The sequence below is a fragment of the Ailuropoda melanoleuca genome, chromosome 6 (genome assembly GCF_002007445.2).
Source record: "Ailuropoda melanoleuca isolate Jingjing chromosome 6, ASM200744v2, whole genome shotgun sequence".
In the NCBI taxonomy this organism is placed as follows: Eukaryota; Metazoa; Chordata; class Mammalia; order Carnivora; family Ursidae; genus Ailuropoda; species Ailuropoda melanoleuca.
In genome coordinates, this window is record NC_048223.1 from 12868265 (window position 1) to 12888614 (window position 20350).

Here is a 20350-nt window from a genome sequence, read left to right on the forward strand (position 1 = left end):
CTCAAACCATAAACTTACAGTTATTTGCATATCTCCCCCCTCAGAGAAATAGTTTTTGGGGATTAGCATATAGAGAAAGAAAGTACTAGTAGCTCATATATCATAACTGGTTGAAGAATGCAGATAAGGCAAACGTAACATTGTTAGCAGAACCTGTAGTAAGTACAGTTAATACAAGCCTGCTGGGAAAATATGTTCCCTACCCATAAAACACTCTACTAAGCCACCATTTTTTAAAATGGAATAATGTTCTTAACATGATTTTATCACATCAATTACCAGCATTACAAACAAAAGAAAATATCACATTTTATTAATTTTAAATTTGTCTTCTACATATAGCTCAAAGGTCCACCATTTTGAAAAATTGCTGCTCTTCTGAACATGGCAGGTACAAGGTCGACTGAGAAGTAAAAGGGTAATCTTACTGGCCAAGTAGTCTTTCTTCATTTTTCCTCATCACTCAGGGCCAGGGAATAGGGACTCTCAGGCTGGGGCAGTAGCATTATCTTTCCCAGTACAAGAGCACAATAAAGCATTAGGGCCATGATGGTGAGCCACAGGCTGGTGACACTTGTGGGCAGGAAAGCACAGCCCCGTAACCGGTGCAAAAAGAAGAGGAATACTTGCTGAATTGGGCACCTTGGGTATCTATAAACTTTCTCCATTGCCATCTTCATCTTTTCTTCCAGTCCTGGCCCTGTATTCTAGGGAACTAGGAATTCACAGAATTCCTGCCAGGGCAGCTGGTGGGTATGGAGGGGAATAGGGAGTAGTGGGTGTCCAGGGCAGGAAATTAGTAGCCTGGATACTCTGGCTACAGCCTAGAGCAAGGGGGATACTTGGAGGAAAACAGGATTGCCATGGGGAGTATGTGTATAGTGAGGAGACAAATTGAAAGGATTGTGGCCTTCAGGGAACGCAGAGTTGGGAGAATCTGGAGGACCCCTAAAGGGTATGGCCCCAGCTCTCCTGCACTGGGATTCTAGTGCCTGAGTCCTCCTTGCTAAGTCTGTGCCTGGACTCAGTCCATCCTTATTCTTCTGTCAACAAGGCAGTTCAGCTCCCATCTCCAACCCAAACTAAGCTCTTGACCCAGCTTCCTATATCCAAATACCCATGGTAGTGTTCTACAAACACAGGGCCATCTTTCAGGGTCTCCGTACTTTCACAGTTGAAAACACTGACAGAGGCTTAGAGATCACATATTTCCTGGTTACATGATCATAGTCTAGTCTGTCTCTTCCCGCCCCTCCTTCCAGAGCTAGATGCCAGTGCTTGTGGGATTTTTTTTTCCTTCTCTTTTCTTCGAGTTAGAGAAGTATCAGAAAAAGTAGAAACTGATGTGTAGCCCAGGAAGTGTGACTATATCCCATATGACAGAAGTTGGACTCAATAATTTTTTCTTTTATTTTCTCTCTCAGTTCCTTTTCTGAAGAAGACGAGCTTTCTGTGTCTGCCTGAAATAGTGGGTCATAGAATAGCTCCCTCAGTCCTGCTGCAGTGTTTTCTTCTGCTTTCAAGGTCTTGCTGCTTCCTGTAAACCAGCAAGAACAAAGAGAACTCAGACCCTTTAAAGATTGGTGGTTTTTCTCTCAGTTTATAATCAGAAAGACGCCACCACCATCAATAAAAACACCCTCAAATTAAATACAATGAAAGTGTGTAACTATAGTGCGGAGAAACTACTTTAAATAGATAATTAAAAAATTTATATCTGTTCTACCCTACGAAGTGTCCATAGCTTCTGAAGTACCATGTGGCTAACCCCCATGGAGGAAAGCCTTCTCTGGTCCAGGACATGGATGCTCTCTGGCCTGCTGACTTCCTGCCCAGTGTACCATTTGAGTCTTCCTTGATGGAATCATTGCCTGACTGTAGGGGGAGTACTTTTGTCCACTTTACTTTACACGTAACTCCCTAGAGAACAGAAATCTTTGAGATACAGATCCTATCATGTCAGCATGTTTTCTCGAACCACCCTTCCAGTTCCAGAGGGATAAGCTGGCTTTAAGAGGGCAGTGGTGACCCTGTTGGATGGTGGGAGTATGAGTCCATGGGGAAGCCATCACCTGTAGTCCGTCCCCTTTAGCTACCTCACAGTCTGGCCGGTGATGCTCAGTCTCCTATCTCACCCCTGTTGCTTCCTAATGCTTTTTCCCCTTCTCAGCCTTCATAACTTAATATCTGGAAAACTGTTGAGAAATGCTGCTTTCGGTGACTGTGCTCTGAGATTGATTGTGACCCTTGTTTCTCCCAGCTGACTGGGGGCCACCCAGAAACATCAGTTCCTGTGGCCTCTGGACTGATAATTATGGGTGCCAACTTGATCTTGAGTTTTATTGTGTCTTTTTCTTCTTCTGCCAGGGGAGCCACTGTCTTGAGGACCTCCAGGCCTGGGTTGACCATGGTCTGGATCTCAGTCCAGACAGGAGTCCCGGCTCTGGGCTCTTGGGATTCCTGGCAAGACCTACTGTTTAACCTCTATAGGTTTTGTGCAATTCTAGTGACTGTATTTGGAAACCCAAATCAGAGTAAATATCTGGCATGTTTAAATAGGCTTATGGGATCTATATAATAGAATGTGTCCAGTGAGTACTGACCAGGAGAATCTGTGTCCCTATGACCACCCTGGTGGGTGACTGGCACCTAAATGATAGTCACAAACTCAGCAATGGGGTCCTCTGTCACCATGGCCACTCCTGTACATTCCTCAGAAACTTGCCATTTCTGGACTCTGCACAGTTATTCATAGGCCATATATCCCCAGGCAGGCCTTATTCTTACTGTGACCACATTTCTCACCTATAAAACAAGAGTTTTAGTAGAAAATCTCTAAGATTTTTTTCTAACTTTAACAGCTGTATGGTGTTACGATCTCTACTTTTGATTTATCTTTCCTTTCTCTCATATATCCTTGAGAAATCCCAAGAATGAGGAAACTGGACCCTAGGTGACCACTGCAACTTACCAGAATATAAAGTATTCTCCCTTTTCTCCAAAGCCAAATGTAAGAGATTTGCAAAAGCCCCATTGGGACAAACTGTGTCTCTGAATCACTCACTCTAGTTATTTATTTGCATTAAAAATTAGTATTGCACTGCATTTATAGAAACAGTGTTTACAGGTTTAGCATGGATCCTGACCATTAATGGAAAAATAAATTAAAATCCCTCCCCAACCTAAAGAATCTTGGCACGCTTATGGATAAGACTCTTGTTATTACACAAGGCTTAGAGGAGATGCAGGAGACTGTGTCCTTGACTTAAAGGAGTATCTGTTATCTGATAATGTATGTTATCAGGTGGTTCCCAGGGAATTGACTTGCAAATCAGCCACAGCAGAGGACAATAGAGCTGTCTGGTGAGCAGGGCTGGGGGATAAGAGGAGGGAGGATGAAAGAGTTCTTCTGACATTAGTTAGTCTCACCACTTCTCAGATGAAATGTTCTTGCATGACTTCACTCGAGGGTATTCCTAAGAGAGTATACCCTAAACTGCCCACACTTCCTGCCCTTGCACCAGATTTTCTGCTCTGGGAACACATGGGAGTGGGGGTGAAGGGTAGTGGAGAGCAAGGACCAGAAAGCAATCACCATGCCCGCCAGTGTAAAAGCTCTCAAGATTTGGCCCCAATTAAATGTGGCACGTGGCGCACCTCCCAGGCTGCTTCCTCTAACAAAGACAGGTACAGTCCCCCCATTGTTTCAGCCACACTCATTGAGCACCTACTCAGTGCTGCCTGTTGGCGGTGACAACCTAGTAGGGCTGCAGGCCCCTCGGCAAGGAATGATAATGGAGTGTGGTCAGGGTGCCATGGGACCACCAGACTGGGGGCCCTGACCTTGCCTGGCCGTTAGGGAAAATTGGGGCAGCGTCTCTGAGGGCTCAGTCTCTACAGTGTCTGCTTGAGAGAGAAAGAGCAAGAGGGAGTGAGCGAAAGAGGTCATTTACAATTCTGCCATTCATAAATTTGTCCAAAGCTTTTTGGAAGGCGTTTATAGTTCCTGCCAGCACTACCTCTTGGGGGTGATGAATTCCAATAAGTTCCAATCTGTTTATTACTCACTGTGAGAGAAATTGCTTCCTTTTATGTCTGGAACTAAACCTGGGTCACGTTTCATAGGATATCTCCTAGTCACAGCGTTTTGGAATTCGGTGAGTAATTCTGTGCCCCATGCATCCTCAAGATTCTTCCCTTCCCTTCTGGCCTTCAGACTGAAGACCCTGACCTTTCAGCCTGTCTGATATTCCCATTTTATTTCTCCTTCTCTGAATCTCCTTCTCCTTGCCATATCTTTTTAGATTGTGGTGGTCAGCACATCCTCAATCATCCTGTTTCACAAGAAGACACAAAAGCTACTTTGCATAAAGGAAGACTTGTTGCTTTCTGTTTTGGAGAGCACAGCATGGGAGCACAAGACAACTGACTGAGAAGCACTCTGGGGCAGGGCCACCTGCTTCTGAAGCATCTTTACACTGCTAAGGCCTCACTCACCGTCTGTGACATGATCTATGCTCGCAGGATGGATGCCTGTTACCAAGTGAATGAAGATCCTGAGTGCTGGTGGGTCCCTGTCTTCCATCATTACTGAGAACCCAGAGCCTTATACATTACACTTAAAGAGTTCTGATTTTTAAAATTTCTTTCTAACCTTCATAACCTCTCACTAGAATTTTAAGTGTTCAGTGTCACCACTTTTTAGTGACTGGTGGGTTATCTTTTTATAATGCTTTCTTTACAAAAATATTGTGTTTTTATGATTATGAAGTGACAAATGTTGATTTTAGAACATTTGGAAAAGGCTGAAAAAATAAAGCAGAAATGTAAAATCATCCAAAATTTAATTACACCTCAACACATTTCTTCTCAGTCTTTTCCATGATACATAGGTAATTTTTCAAAATTAATTTTGAAATTATGTAGTTTCAAATTTGAAATTTGTACTTATGTAATTTACAAAATTGGAATCTTCCCAAGTATTGTGCATTGGTTTTTCTCATGTGATACCACATCATGAACATTTTTACATGTCAGAGAATGTTCTTTGAAAATTTATCTTGTTCTTTTATTTATTTATTTTAGTTTGTGTTATTTATTTTTTAATTGAAGTATAGTTTACATACAAATGTATATCAGTTTCAGGTGATTCAACAACTCTGTATGTTGTGCTATACTCACCAAGGTGAAGCTACCACCTGTCACCATACAATGCTATTATAGTACCATTGACTATATTCCCTATGCTGTACCTTCCATCCCCATGACTTACTCATTCCATAACTGGAAGTCTGTATCTCCCACTCCCCTTCACCCATTTTGCCTTTCCCTTTTGGTGACCAACAATTTGTTCTTTGTATTTATGGGTCGTTTTCTGTTTTTTGTTTGTTTGTTTGGTTGGTTGGCTGGTTTTTTAGATTCCACGTGTAAGTGAAATCATTTAGTGTTTGTCTTTCTCTGTCTGACTTATTTCACTTAGCAAATACCCTCTAGGTCCATCAATGTTGTCACAAATGTCAAGATCCCATTCTTTTTCATGACTGAATAATATTCTAGTGTGTGTGTGTGTGTGTGTGTGTGTGTGTGTGTGTATACCACATCTTCTTTATCCATTCAAGTATTGATGAACATGTGGGGTGCTTCCATATCTTGGCTATTGTACATAATGCCACAATAAACAGGGGGTGTATATATCTATTTACTATTTTTGTTTTCTTTGGGTAAAGACCCAGTAGTGGAATTACTGGATCATATTATATTTCCATTTTTCATTTTTGGGGAATCTCCATACTATTGAAGATATCATTTTAAATGATTGTTTAATAGTTTGTCACGTGGATTTAAGTTTGACCATTTATTCTTTCTTAGATGGGTCAGTTGTTTACAATGTTTTATTATCATAGCTATTTCTGTTTTTCTTAATATTGTCATAATCTACCAGGTTTGATTATTCCCTGTCCACCAGACGTAACTAGAGTGCTTTATCTAACTCAGTGGTCTCCAAAGTGAGGTGTGGTCACTTAGGTTGCAGGGTGATTGGAATGTGGAAAGAAAATACTATAACTCTGATTTTTGTTTTTATTTTATACTTTTACAGTTTCTACTTCCGAATGTCTGTTTGAAAATCAATATAGTATGCCAGTATAGGAGTAAATGCATGTAATCTAATGGTAAATGGCCACGTTCAGAAGACCCTTTCAGGTATTTTTTTTTCCCTCTAGAGGGGAGTGCAATGAAAATCATTTGGAGACTTAAGTCATCCAGAAGATTTGTAAAGCTTTCTTTCTCTTGGAGATTTCTGAAGCTCTGGGATTTTAGGGCAAGCTGGATTATGAAGGCCTCCAGAATCTACTAGGCTCCGAATAGCTTTTCTCTGTCACTGTCAACGATGGGGTCTCCTTAAGTTGTGGGAACAAGAGGCAGGGTTTCCATGGTGGATCTTCTTCCTTTACTGGAAAGCCATCAGATTCCACCCACTGCTTCTGACTTCTTATGCCATCTCTTGCCTCCAGATGAACTTGAGGAAGTTAGGTTTCAGTACCTGAGGCTCATCTATCCCATTTCCTCCAATCCCTGCTTTTCTTCCACCCAGTTTTGAAGCATTTACTTGGTTTGTTTTTTTAACCACTCTTTGAAAATTCTTTAATGACCTCTTCACTCTTTTAAACAATATCTTTTAACAATATACTTTGAATTAATAAAAGTATTAATTTTGATGAAATAAAATTTATGTTTTATTTTATATATTAGGCTTCTGATGTCATATTTAAAAATCATTGATTAATCCAGATTCACAAAGATTTTCTCCTATGTTTTATTATAAAAATTTTATAGTTTTAGGTTTTAAATTTAGGTCCATGATCTATTTTGAGTTCATTTTTGCATATTCTCTCTCCACTGAATTGCTCTTGCACTTTGTTGAAAATCAGTTGTTCGTATATATGTGGGTCTGTTTTTGGACTCTTTATTGTGTTTCATTGTTATATTTGCCTATCTTGAAGCCAATAAATACATTGTCCTGATTACTGTAGCTTTATAATAAGTCTTGAAATGAGATAGTTAGGTTCTTGCATTGCTCTTTTTCAAAGTTGTTTTGGCCATTATTGGTTCTGTGCATTTCCATATGATTTCCCCCAGCTTTATTGAAGTATAAGTAGACAAATAAAAATTATGTATAATTAGGGTACAATGTGATGATTTAATGTACATATACATTGTGAAACGATTACCACAATCAAATTAATTACTGCATCCATCACTTCACATTATTACCTTTTTTTTGTGGTGAAAACATTTAAGATCTATTCCTTTAGCAAAATCCGAGTATATAATACGTATTATTAGCTATAATCACCATGTTCTACATTAGATCCCGAGAAGTTATTGATCTTATTAGTGAAAGTTGTATCCTTTGACCAACATCTCCATCCCTCCCATGGCCCCCAGTCCCTGACAACCACTGTTCTACTCTCCGGTTCTATGAATTTGACTTTTAGTTTCTACATATATGTGAGATCACATAGTATTTGTCTTTCTGTATCAGGCTTATTTCACGTAGCATAATATCCACTAGGTTCATCCATATTGTTGTAAATGGCAGGATTTCCTTCTCTCTTTTTTTAAGATTTTATTTATTTGTCTGAGAGAGAGAAAGGGAGAGAGAGGGACAAAGTACATAAGTGGGGGGATGGGCAGAGGGAGGGGAAGAAGCAGACTCCCCACTGAGCAGGGAGCCCAACTTGGAGCTTGATCCCAGGACCCCGAGATCATGACCTGAGCCAAAGGCAGACGCTGAACTGACTGAGCTACCCAGGTGCCCCAGATGTCCTTCTTTTTCATAGCTGAATGATATTCCATATATATAATGATATATATATATATATTTACATTTTCTTTATCCATTCATTTTCTGGCAGACGCCTAGGTTGTTTCCATATCTTGGCTATTGTGAATAATGCTGCAGTGAACATGGGAGTGTGAGTATGATATGTCTTTGAAATATTGATTTCATTTCCTTTGGATATATATCCAGAAGTAGAATTGCTGTAGCATATGGTAATTCTGTAGTCTATGATAGATAAACCATTTACATTCCCACCAACAGTGTACAAGGGTTACCTTTTTTTCACACCCTTGCGAAAACTTGTCATCACTTGTCTTTTTGATGATAGCCATCCCAACAGATGTGAAGTGATATCTCATTGAGGTTTTGATTTGAGTTTCCCTGATGATGGGTATGTTGAGCATATTTTCATATACTTGTTGGCTATTTGTATATCTTCTTTTTTTTTTTTAAAGATTTTATTTATTTATTTGACAGAGATAGAGACAGCTAGCAAGAGAGGGAACACAAGCAGGGGGAGTGGGAGAGGAAGAAGCAGGCTCATAGCGGAGGAGCCTGATGTGGGGCTCGAACCCATAACGCCGGGATCACGCCCTGAGCTGAAGGCATACGCTTAACCGCTGTGCCACCCAGGCGCCCCTGTATATCATCTTTTTTAACATTATTTATTTGAGAGAGAGTGAGTGAGAGAGAGAAAACAAGTGGGGGGAGGAGCAGAGGGAGAAGCAGATTCCCTGCTGAGCAGGATGCTGGATGCTGGGCTGGATCCTGGGACTCCAGAATCATGACCTGAGCTGAAAGCAGATGCTTAACCCACTGAGCCACTTAGGCACCCCATTTGTATATCTTCTTTCAAAACATGTCTATTCTGATCCTTTGTACATTTTTTAATCTTTTTTTTCTTTGCTATCTTTCATAGAAATAGAAAAAAACAGCCCTAAGATTCATGTGGAACCACAAAAACTCCAAAGAGCCAAAGCAATCTTGAGAAAGAAGAACAAAGCTGGAGGCTTCATACTTCCTGATTTCAAACTCTATTATAAAGCTATAGTAATCAAAGCAGTATAGTGCTGGCATAAAAACAGACACGGATTACAAGAACAGAATCAAGAGCTCAGAAATAAATCCATGCATATACAGTCAACTAATCTTTGACAAGGGCACCAAGAACACACAAGGGGGGGGGGTGGAGGAGAACAATCTCTTCAATAAATGGGGCTGGGAAAAGTGGATATCCATGTGTAAAAGAACAAAATTAGGTTCTGATCTTACACCATACAAAAAAATTGACTTGAAATGGATTAAAGCCTTAAATGTAAGATCTGAAACCATTAAAATTCTAGGGGGGAAAAAGTAGGGAAAAAGCTCCTTAACATTGGTCCTGGCAGTGATTTTTTAGATGTGACACCAAAAGCACAGGCCACAAAAGCAAAAATAAAAAAGTAGGACTACATCAGACTAAAAAGCTTCTGTAAATTAAAGGAAATAATCAATGAAATGGGATGGGAGAAAATATTTGCAAACCATATATCTGATAAGGGATTAATATCCATATGAATTTTTATAATCAGTTTGTCAGTTTTTACCAAAAAAGCCTGCTGCGATGTGATTGGGATTACACCGAATCCATAGATTAACTTGGGAGATTTAACATCTTAACAATGTTTAACATTTAAGACTATTTAACATAAGAATTTTATGATTCATGAACATAGAATCACTCTCTTTAGGTCATCTTTAATTTCTATCAGCAATGTTTTTTAGTTTTAATAGTATAGGTCTTTCACATCTTTTGTGAGATTTATCCATAAGTAGTTAATTTTTTTATGCTATTCTAAATGCCATTGATTTTTTAATTTCAATTTCCAATTGTTTGTTGCTAGTTTATAGAAATACAATTGATTTTTGTATATTGATCTTATATCCTGAAACCTTTCTAAACTCACTCATTAGTTCTAATAGCATTTTTGTAGATTTCATTGAATTTTTCTACATAGATGATTATGTTATCTATGAATAAATATACTCTTAATTTTTCTTTTCCCACGTGAATGACTAATTTCTTCTTGCCTTATTGAACTGGCTAGAACCTATAGCAAAATGTTAAATAGAAATGGTGAGACTGGATATCTTTGTCTTATTCTCAATACTGGGCAAGAAATACTCAATCTTTCACATTTAAGTATGCTATTAGCTGTAGATCTTCCAGATATGACTTTAATCACATTGAGGAGGTTCTTTTTTTATTCCTGGTTTGCTGAAAGTTTTTATCAGGAATGGTTGTGTTGATTTTGTCAAATGCTTTCTCTGCACCATTTGAAATTGATGATAATATAGTTTTTCTTTTTGGTTTGTTAATATGGTGAATTACATTGATTTTTTGAATGTTAAACTAGCCTTGTCCTCCTGGGATCGACTCTACTTAGGAATGATGTATTATTCTTTTTGTGTGTTGTTGCATTTGATCTGCTAAAATTTTGTTAAGATGTTTGCATCTATATGATGAGATCTATTAGTCTGGAGTTTTCTTGTAACAGCTTTGTTTGTTTTTCGTATCAGGGAAGTGTTGGCCTTATGGAAAGAGTGGGGAAGTTTTTGTCCTTTTTCAGTTTCTTCAAGGATTTGCATAGAATTGATACTACTGTTTGGTAGATTTTGGTAGAATTTGGTAGAATACATCAGGACTTGGAGGTTTTTCCTGGGAAAGTTTTTTTTTTTAAGATTTTTATTTATTTATTTATTTGAGAGATAGAGCAAGAGGGAGAGAGCAGCGAGAGCGCACAAGCAGGCGGAGTGGCAGGCAGAGGGAAAGGGAGAAGCAGGCTCCCTGCTGAGTAGGGAGCCCCATGTGATAAGGGCTCCATCCCAGGACCCTGGGATCATGACCTGAGCTGAAGGCAGATGCTTAACTGACTGAGCCACCCAGGCGCCCCTCTGGGAAAGTTTTTAACTACAAATTAAATTCTTTAATAATATATGGGACCATTCGGGTTATTTCTTCCTGAGTGAATTTTGGCAATTTTTGTCATGCGAGGAATTTGTCCACTTTATTTCAGTTGTCAGATTTATTGTTATAAAGCTGTTCATAATATTCCCTATGATATTTTTAATATCTGTAGAATGCATAGTGATTTTTACCTCTCTCATTCCTGTTATTGCTAATTTGTATCTTTTCTCTCTCTATTGATTTGTCTGGCTAGAGGTTTATAGGTCTTCTCAAAAAACCAGCTTTCATTTTCATTGATTTTTTCTATGTTGTGTTTAGTTTCCTTTTTCCATTGGTATTTACTCTGATCATTATCATTTCTTTTCTTCTGCTTACATTGGGTTTTATGTCTTTATATTTTTGTAGCTTCTTAGGGTGGAGGCTGAGGTCGCTGAGTTGAGATATTTCTTTTTTTCTAACATAGGCGGTTGGTATTATAAATTGCCCCCTATGTAAAACTTTAGCAGCATCCTACACATTTTGTTATGTTGTGTTTTCACATATTTGCAGTTCTAGATACTTTCTAACTGCACTTTTGATTTCTTCTTTGACCCACGGGTTATTTGGAAGTATGTTTTTTATTTTTCAAATATTAGATAAATTTTTAGAGTTCTGTTGATTTATAATTTAATTCCATTTTGGACAGAAAATATACACTGTATGAATTCAATTCATTTAAATTTGAGACTATTTAACGCACCAGACATAATTTGAGACTTGTTTTATGTATATGTTTCATGTACACTTGAAAAGAACGTGTATTTCGCTGTCCTTGAACGGAGACTATTCTGTAAATGTTATTGAGGTCCCCAGGCTCTCAGCTCTGGAAGCTCTAAACTCAGGAAGTTCATTGGGCTCTTCCTGGTTTCCCCCTTCTTTCTCCATGGTCTGGAAACCTTCTTGAGGCAATAAGCTGGGACAACCATAACATTTGCTTCCCATTCCTCAGGCATCACTGTCTGACATCCAATGACTTGAAAACTATTCTTTCATTTTTTTTTTTGTCTTAAAGAACATTGTTTATTTCCTACAGGAGGTTAAACTCACCCCCTATTATTCTATCTTGGCCAGAAGTAAAAGAACTATAAATAGTTTTTTTATTCAGCTTAATTTTACCAGTCTGTTTCAAGATAAAATCAGTTTTCTATACAAATTTAAATATTATAGTAAGATGATTCTCAACAGGTTTTATTTTGAAATCAACTTTGTTGAGGAATAAGTCACATACTATAAAATGTACACATTTTAAGTGATAATTTCAATGAGTTTTGACAGGTATACAAAGCTGTTTGACCCTATTCAAGATATAGAACATTTCTACCACCCCATAAACTTCCTTTCAACAAGGTTTTAATGTGCAATTATGAGAAGTCAGTTAAAGCCTATGCACTGACTTTGGAGCTGGGGAAAGAGCCCATCAAGTGGATTGCCTCCCCTTCTTGCTTGGTTTAGATCCCACTCCACTGTGTTATCTCCTTTGCCTGGGTAGACAGACCCATATGTGACTCTCCAGAAAATGAATTATAGGACTTTAGGAACTGGGTGATTTTTGGAAGCAGGCAAGGTTCAACAATCAACAAGATAAGGAATTGTTTTGGGAGCTCAGTGTTCCCCCTTGACAGTCATGGGATGCCTTAGGCTATCATACACTTCCCACCTTGGACCCCTGGGGACCTTCATTTCTGAGATTTTTGAGGTCATTTGTTACACAATGTTATTGCCACAATGACTAATTGATACATGGTATTTGATAAATATTGCTGGACTGCTTTCCAAAAATGTGGTACTTATATTTATACTGTACCAAGCTTGCACACTGGATATTATTTTTTTTATTTTTTCCAATTTTATTGAGATAGAATTGACATACATCACTGTATAAGTTTAAGGTGTACAGCATAATGTATTTTTATTTTTAGCTTCTGAAAGTTTAATAGGCTAAATCATATTTTTGTTATTGTTTTGTTTTTCAGAAACATTTCTGAACTTCCCAGGCACCTGTGAGCCATGCTGGCATGAAGCATTAATGGGTCTCATTTCCCTTCTGGTGGGTGCACCTGAGGGAACCCTGCATGGCAGCTGGTTGCAGAAGAAGCCAAAAACAGAAGCTGACAGCAAATCATAAAGCCCCTGGGATTGTGTCCTATTTAAATAGATCACCTTGTTTCCAAACATTCATTTATTTCCCTTTTGATTCTTTCTTCTCCGTTTGCAAGCCTGCATATCCAGTTTCACAGTTTTCTAGCATTTACCATGTGTTGGGCACTGTGCTAGCCACCTTTGGCACTGCATCCTCTAATAAGCAAAGCTGCCTATAAGCCATTCTACCCCGCTTTTTGATGTTGTATGGCCTCCATCCGCCCCATTGGCTGCCAGCTCAGAATTCACCTCCTGGCCTTGCTCACTGTGTTGCCCCCTGCACCTTTCCTAGCCTCCTAGGGACCTGAGGGCTCTTACTCAAACCCACCTCACCTGGCACATCGAAACATAGCAGCGGCAGCAAGTCCTGCGGTGAGCGAGGGAGGCTGGGCCAGGGGGGTGACTGACCTTTTCTCATCTCTGCACTCGGGTCCCATACCTGCCAACTGTCTTAATTGGCAAGGTTGGGTATGTTTCTATATTTTTATTAACTAGTTAAGCCCCCCCTTATATGCATTTTCTGTTCACGTTCTTTGTCTACTTATCTATTGAGGTCTTGAATTTTAAAAAATCAATTTATATGAATTCTTTATGTAGCAGAGATATTAAAACATTTCTGCAATGTTTGCTGCAAAATTCTTTCTCTGTCCAATATTTGTTTCCTTGGCTTTTCCTATAAAGAAGATATGTCTTCCGAGTGTAAAGTTTGCACCCATAAATAAGAAGGGCCATATTTAAATGTGTGTACCTTTCTCTTATCTTTACATAGCCTATAATATGTTTTCTCAGGCAGTTTAAGTCTCACTCTGGAATGCTCAGATTGGCAGCCAAGGATGTGTTCAGGAGGAGGGAGAAATTGGATCCCTCTGTGACAGGAATGGCTAATGACATTTTCTCCCTGATGAGGCTCTGTGGTCCACTCTTCATCTATACATTCTAAAATATTTATTGAGCATCTACTCTATGCCAGGCACCACTGCCTGGGACATTTCGGGCCCTGGTTTAATGGTCACTGAGATTTAATTGAGTTTTGATGAGATGGATGAACCATACACTGTATCAATAAAGTTGAGTATTACCTTAATCGCATTCTTAGAGTTATTAACTTTAGGGCCTATCGAGACAATTTTGAGGGAGCAAGACAGATATAATCTCTGCCCTCCAGAGGTTCATAGAAGATTGGAGAAGGCATTCAAGTAAAAGACAATTACAGGGAGCTGGGGCAGGGGCTGTGATGGAGAATGCGGGATGCGGGCTGGGAGCCTTATAAACATGCAGCAAATTTGAGGGATCAGGAAAAGCTTCTCGGAATGGTGTCCAAATTGATGTTCAAATTGAGATCTGAAGAATGAATGAGAATGGCTAAGAGAAGAGGATTGGAGGTCATAGTATTTTTGTGAAGGCAACAGCTCAAAAAAGTCCTGGGGTAAGAAAAAACTTGTGCCTTTGAGAAGCCAAGGTGCTAAGAGTGTCTCCTAGAGGTAGTGTTTGAGAAATGAGTCAAATATTATCATCATTATTCCTTGAATTATTTGACCTCCTTTTTAAAACTCCCCTACCTCTTTGTAAAATATGCCACCATTATCATTTACCACAGAAAAGGGTGTTGGCTTAAAAATCAAGACACTTGGTTTCTACTTCTGGCTCTGCTATGAAAGAGCTGTGTGACTCTGGTGAGTTGAAGGTCCTACTCTGGGCCTCTGAGTCGTGTTCCAGGAAATCAGGGAGCAGGCAGGGTCACGTCCCAGAATGACGTACTGGGGCATCTACTGTCTTTAGGGTTTGGCTACTGAGTGGCATTCTGTCCTCTCTTCTTTCCATTCATCAGGTCTGTCTCTAACGCACACGGGAGGTTCCCGACCCTGAAAAACACTCTCAAGCAGCCAGAGTCCAAAAAGAGGTTTTCCCCAAACCCAGGGAGTCGGATCCTCCAGCCAGAATATGAACTCGACTCCATCTAGTCTTGCCCCATGGGCTATTGATCCCCACAGACAGGAGTCAAGCCGATGAGTTAGAGCTCCTGGAGGGGGCCAGGGACCACTCTGGGGATTCTCCAGGCAGTGCCTAGTACGTTATGGGGTCCTCGGTTAATATTCATTGAAGTTTCATTGAGGTTTGATGAGATGGATGAACCATACAATATGTCAATAAAGTTAAGTATTACCCTAACCACATTCTTAAAGTTATTAAAAATGTCAAGAGCAGGGTGATTTATTTGCTCATTCTATGGAAATATTGCAAAGACAGTGTGTTTAAAAACGTGCAGGGCTTAAATGATAATGATTTATTTCTCTGGCTCCGTCTCAAGCTTAGTGTCAGCGACTGTTTCTGAGGTTGCCCGCCTCTTTGAGGTCTTTAGGTCCTTAGCCTTTTGACACCATTTTTAGCCCCGAGGAGCAATGGGAGATTGCAGTGCAGGCTGGAGGTTCAGGCGCGGATGCAAATTCATTCTCCGGCTGGCTCTAGTCTCTGGACGATGCCAAGCGGCCACCTGAATGTGACCTTTCACATTTGACATCATTGCCCTAGAGTAATAGATAGCTTCAGCAGGGGGATGTCAAAGCTCTGGCCCTGAGCTGAGACCTGAAAAATATGGTTCCCGCTCTGACGTAACAGGTCTCCCAGGAGAGTTCTAAGCACTAGCAAGTGGGAGCTCTGGAAAGGGCGGCAATTAGCGTTTTTTTTCTGGGAACGTGTGTTCACATTGACTCCCTAGCATCTGACCCGCAGCCCAGCCTGATGTAGAGTAAGGGCTCCCGGCGGGGCCAGCCTTGAGCTTCTGTACCCTGGCCTCAACCACAGCTTCTCCAGGGCACAGAGAGACTCTGAGCCTCAGGGTACGAGCCTGTGTGTCTAAGACTGCACACTCCACAGGGCACGTCTGCGTACACAGCTCTGCACAGCCACAGCCAAGCACCCTGTACAGAGAAGCGCGTGGTAAAAAATGATCTTGATGCTTTGTAATAACTATGTGATTAAAAACCACATGAAAAATGACAACAGTTAACACTCACACACACACACACACAAACAGCCTTGTAAGCTCATGCGCAGCATCAGCAGAGCCTCTGCCTTCAGCCCCCTCCGCAGCTGCTCATGGGGGCCCACACTTTCTGGATATGCCCTCTAGACACACTGCAGCCAGGGGCTTTGTGTGGGAGAACCCTCCCTGGGCCTTCCTCCTGCCCTGCCTTCCCTAGACCAGCCCAGCGCTCTGTACCACTCTCCGCCTCTAGGGGGCACCAGAGCTTGCGCATAGCAAGGTGGCGGCTTCTTGAGACAAAAGAGGAGGATTTTGGCTGCCAATTTGTCTTAACATTGTGTAAGGTCTGTCTTGAGGCAGAGGAGGCCATATACAGACCCGAATCAGGGTGTGCATTGTTCTGGCTGTTCTGATGTTATTGGCTGGGGACTGATGGTCATCCACACCCCAAGGCAATGGGGGCCAGCTTCTGGTGCCTTTTGTATCTGGGAGTCAAGCCCATGGGGCCAGTGGTTGGGAGAAGAGGTCCTTGGAGTAAGCCCTTTTGAGACAGGAGGCTTCCTTTGCCCCTGCCCCACACTGCCTGCTTGTCCGGGAGCCTCATGCATCGGAGAGACAAAAGGTGTTAGAGAAAACAAGGCCAGTGAGGATGACAGGAAAGGCAAAAGGGAGGGGACAGGAAGAAAGAAACAGAATGCAGGCTAGGGGCACAATCAAGAAGGAGAAGGAGGAAAGCTAATGTATGGTGATTGTTCTTACCAGTGTCACGGGTTTTGGAGCAAAACAATTTGTAGGAAGCAAACTTCCCCAAATGTGAGTACTTAATAAAGAAGAAAACAGAAGGATTGATAATGGGAATTAGGCTAATGAATAAACAAGCTGCTTAAAAAATGGGCTCCTTTCGCAGTCCGTTATTTTTAACTTAGTGGCGATTTGCATACTAGTTAATTTGCATACATTAAACACTGCTCCCCTTTTTCTCCTTCCCACCTCCTCCATTTCAGAATAACATTTCATTACGGTGCTGCTGGGCCCGAGGACTCGGAGGCTCTGGAGAGTTTATTAATTTATCCAACACATGCTGTGTACATTTTTATCACTTGCCGCACAGTGGACCCGGTATCTTTGAAGTCATTAACAACACGAGGGGTGTTCTGCTCGAGGTATTCAAAAGACAGCAAGCAAAGCCAGCCTGCAAAAATGTTCCCCCAAACGGGGAAAGATCATATTGGGTTTTTGTTCTTTCTAGGAAGACAAAAATGAGCAATGGATGATTCTCCTCTGCATCAGAGAACCTCTGTTTTAACTTCTATTATTATTTTTTTGAATTTCAAATCGAAATATCACTGATTCCCAATGGGGCACAGATTTCCAAAAGGAACCAGGCACACATGATGTTCTTCCTGCTGCTGCCCACAGCGGAAGGCGGAGGAGAGCCTGGCTCTTTGGGGGCCTCCCCTACTGCTGGTGGGAGTAATGGACCAGTAGGGGAGGAGCAGGCCCCCCCCCCCACTGGGTGCTCCTACACTGCACTTCCTCCCTATTGCCCTCTCCGGGAGTCCTCCCACCACTGCCCCTTTCCTTTCCCTTTCAGCTTCTGGCTTAAGTGGGAACTTCCAGCTCAAGCTTCTGGTTGCTTACTTAATTGCTCTGTAGGGCATCATGGCACCTCCCATGGGACTAGAAGAAGGCCACCATGCCAACACGGGGGCTTTTAAGAAGTGGCTAGGTCTGGCCCACTTGCATTAATCCTATTGCTGTTTTCCCATGCCATCTTGTCAGTTTGCCTCTTAGCCCTTCTTTCTATTGTCCCAGATGCTTAAGCTCAAGAGAAACCTGTGTATTTGCCGAAAGCTTATAGTTTTCCTCAGGTGCAAATGCAAACTAAAATGTAACTAACTAACTAATTTATTCAGTCATTCATTCATCAAATATTTATTGAATGCCTACTATGTGCCCCCTCTTCTAAGCAAAGGGGATATAAAGTTTACATTCCAGTGGGCAGAGAGAGGCAAACATATAAATGATAAATGATACTAACCAAGAGTTATAAATGCTAAAGATTGATAGGGTAGCAGGTGGCGTGGGGGGGCACCACCTTAGCTGGGGTCAACCCGGACAACCTCTCCAACGAGGTGACAAAGGAGAACCAGGGGGAGACAGGATTTGCTCAGGGTCTTAGGGCCATCTCTGTGCTTGGCTTGGTCCTCCGTGGGCTTGTGTCCTACTGATGTTACACGTGGCTGGGATAACCTGCCAATCTCAACGCGTTTGCCATCACTCGACCCCGAGGAAGGGCCTGGCTTGGTGAAGCAGCAGCCCTCTCGGGACCTCCCAGGGTTCAGGTGGCCTTCTCTATAGGTTCAGATCCTCTCTCCAGGAACGAACTCCTTGGGAAGAGGCAGTGGCCAAACACATCAGGCAGCCTGGGTTTAAAGATGACCAGGTATGTGACTTTGGGTGAATTACGTAATCTCTTTGTGCTTTAGGTTCCAGTCTGCAAAGTGGGCATATGATATGTAAAAGTCTGGCATGTAACAGAGGCTCAATAAATGTGCCCAGGTTTTACTGCCCAGGGGATAAGGAGCTAAGCCATGCATGGGGAGTGTGGAGACATTTTCCATGGGATGATAAACATGCACAGAATAGAAAATCTCCCTAGAATAGTCTGTCAGTGCCTTATGCCTTGAGTTTCGGAATCAGACAGCCTTGGGGTTGAAACCCAGCTCCACTAACTTGCTAACAATATTATCCTTGAGCAAGTTGCTTAATCTGATTATGACCCATTTTGCTCATTTATAATGTGGGGATAATAATAATGTCTACCTTAAGGGGCTCTTATAAGGATTCATGAGACAGTATTTGTAAAGCGTGTAACGCATAAATGTTAGCTGGTGTATTCAATATTATTTCACTGTCCCGGTCTGTGGCAATAAACAGTTTGATTGTCTTGATGAACAAAAGAATGTTAAATTCTTCACATATTGTATTGACTAGCCCCCCCTCCCCCGCCAATTATTCTCAAACTAACTGCTGCACTGCCATTTCTGTGAAATTTTCTCTACACCAGTGCCTGTGCCCCAGTCTGAGCCACCATCTTTGATCCCAAAACAACTGTAGCGGCCCTCACTGGTCTTTCTGCTTCTACTCCTGCCCTGCCCTAGGCCCTTCCTCACACAGCAGAGAGACAATCTATAGAATATACACTAGCTATCAAATGGTTTCCATTCACCCCTAAAATAAAATTCAAACTCCTTACCTGGGCCTATAAGATTTTAATTGGCCTGTCTTTTGCTTAAGTCTCCAACCTTAGCTGCCCTCCCTTCCCTCCATGTCTGCTGCAGTCCAGCCATACTGGTCTTCTAATTTTTTAGGTCTTACCTTATCCATTTTCTCCTCAGAGAGGTTTTCTCTGAACACCTTGTCTAAGTATCAACCCTCCCCCCATTATTCTCTGTCACAAGCCCATCCTGTTTCCCTCCTGACACTCTTTATGATATAATTGTTTACTTGTTTATCATGTATCTCACTAGAGGCACCATAAGGACAGGGAGCATGTCTCTTGCCTTGCCACTGAATCTCTAAAACCCAGCTGAGCACTGGGCATGGAAGTTTTCTCAGGAAATTATTCATCAAATAAATGAGTCAACCAGTTAATGAATGAATGTAGGATACCTCTTGTTTTTTGGAAAAGTTCTCTGTTCCTTTCTTAGGCTACACCAATTAAGGGTGCCCCTAAATGGAACTGCTGAATAGAAGCAAACACAATCAGCTGATGTCAATAGTGACTTTGTCAAATTAAGAAATGACAATGTCCAGAAAATGAATTGCTGGGTTCTTTTTACCACACTTTATCACCAGCACTCAGCTCTCATTGGTTGAGAAGTTCAGTAGTTGTGGGTGACTCAGGTGTGTCAAATTGTAGAGATGTTCTGAATAATGGAGGGGACATAGAGCTTAAGCTGAGAGCCATCCTTTGAGAGTGTTGGCTGTTATTTCCAATATTTGGGTTGGGAGCATGCTGCCCAATGACCGTGTTTTCCCTTCTCCTTAAAAAACCAAACCAAACCACAATATATCACTTACCTGTATTACATTTATGCACTAATCAAATTCTCAAGACAATCCAAAGAAGGAAGCTGAGCCCCAGTTAGTGGTTAGGGAGTGGTGATGGAGCCTGGGTTGGTGGCCAGGGCTCCAGACCCTTACTCTCAGCCAACATTATGCTGTAGTGCTTACTATTATAATTTAATGCAGCATTTCTTTAGGGAAAATTGATAATACCAAATGGAAGCCTGTATTGTGGTATATCTATGACTCTTTTATAAATGTCAGAATTTGGGCAAAAGTGGAGAAAATGACTCTTTGGTGTATCACTGCAGAGACAAGTGCCTCAGCT

At 41.2% G+C, this 20350-nt stretch overlaps 1 long non-coding RNA gene across 1 annotated transcript in view; it reads left to right on the forward strand.

Moving 5' to 3' along the window:
* The window catches only part of LOC117802627, an 82447-nt gene extending 68436 nt beyond the window's left edge, over positions 1–14011 (forward strand). Inside the window, exons 2-3 of the long non-coding RNA XR_004625996.1 lie at positions 4305–4566; positions 12803–14011. This is a non-coding gene — a long non-coding RNA (uncharacterized LOC117802627). The remainder of the gene's footprint in view (positions 1–4304; positions 4567–12802) is intronic.
* The last annotated feature ends 6339 nt before the right edge of the window (positions 14012–20350 follow it).